The following is an 845-nucleotide window of genomic DNA, read 5'->3' as shown; positions in this document are numbered from 1 at the left end:
ATTGAAGAAATTGAAAATATTGAAGACATAGAAGATATTGAAGAAATTGAAGAAATTAAAAATATTGAAGACATAGAAGAAATTGAAGATATTGAAGAAATTGAAAATATTGAAGACATAGCAGATATTGAAGAAATTGAAATATTGAAGACAGAAGACATGGAAGAGATAGAAAACATAAAAGATACTTCGCCGAAAAAACGAAAGATGAAGAGTTTAATCAACTTGAATCGTTTGTGTCGCCAAAACGCATATTGCTACCCTCTATTTAACCGACCCCTTCGAGAGACATTTCCAGCACCGAGCAACGTAAGCTGGCTGTACGTGTAAGGCATTAGCGTCATCGTACCAAATGTCAGGGTTGAATCGCTGGTAATAACCCGGTTCTTTAACTATGCAGATTCACGAGCACGTACTCGCACACGAGTCGACCCTGCTATCGACGTCGTTAACGATCACGTAGATGGCCCACGATCTTGATCCAACAGTGGGGAAACGTATCGATCGTAGATCGACGTTCGATGCATCACCACAAGAAATGTGAATAGCCCAACGACTTCCACCGTGAGAAACCGCCGGTACGGACACCGACCATACACTGAATCGATAACAGAGACGTTACCTTGACGTTTGGGCTTATGGACTCCTACGCACCTCTAGGACCACGCTTTACACTCAAGCTGAAGTACCAGGAAGTAATTGAGATAAAAATCTGAAATTTTCAGGCCTTCTTCCTATCATTACGAGTAACAACTCTAGGAAATTTCGAACTGTTTCGTCAATTTTTACCGGAGTTACAAAATAAAAGGTAGGCGAGTGAAAAATATTTTGCACAAGTGGCTTCA

General features: G+C 40.5%; 1 long non-coding RNA gene across 2 annotated transcripts in view; it reads left to right on the top strand.

Moving 5' to 3' along the window:
* The first annotated feature begins 53 nt into the window (after window positions 1-53).
* The window catches only part of LOC128881803 (uncharacterized), a 1,020-nt gene continuing 228 nt past the window's right edge, over window positions 54-845 (top strand). For both annotated transcript variants that reach the window (XR_008458175.1, XR_008458176.1), the window contains exon 1: window positions 54-808. This is a non-coding gene — a long non-coding RNA (uncharacterized LOC128881803). The remainder of the gene's footprint in view (window positions 809-845) is intronic.

The sequence above is a fragment of the Hylaeus volcanicus genome, chromosome 9 (assembly GCF_026283585.1).
Source record: "Hylaeus volcanicus isolate JK05 chromosome 9, UHH_iyHylVolc1.0_haploid, whole genome shotgun sequence".
Lineage (NCBI taxonomy): Eukaryota > Metazoa > Arthropoda > Insecta > Hymenoptera > Colletidae > Hylaeus > Hylaeus volcanicus.
This window is presented reverse-complemented; position numbering and strand designations above follow the sequence as displayed.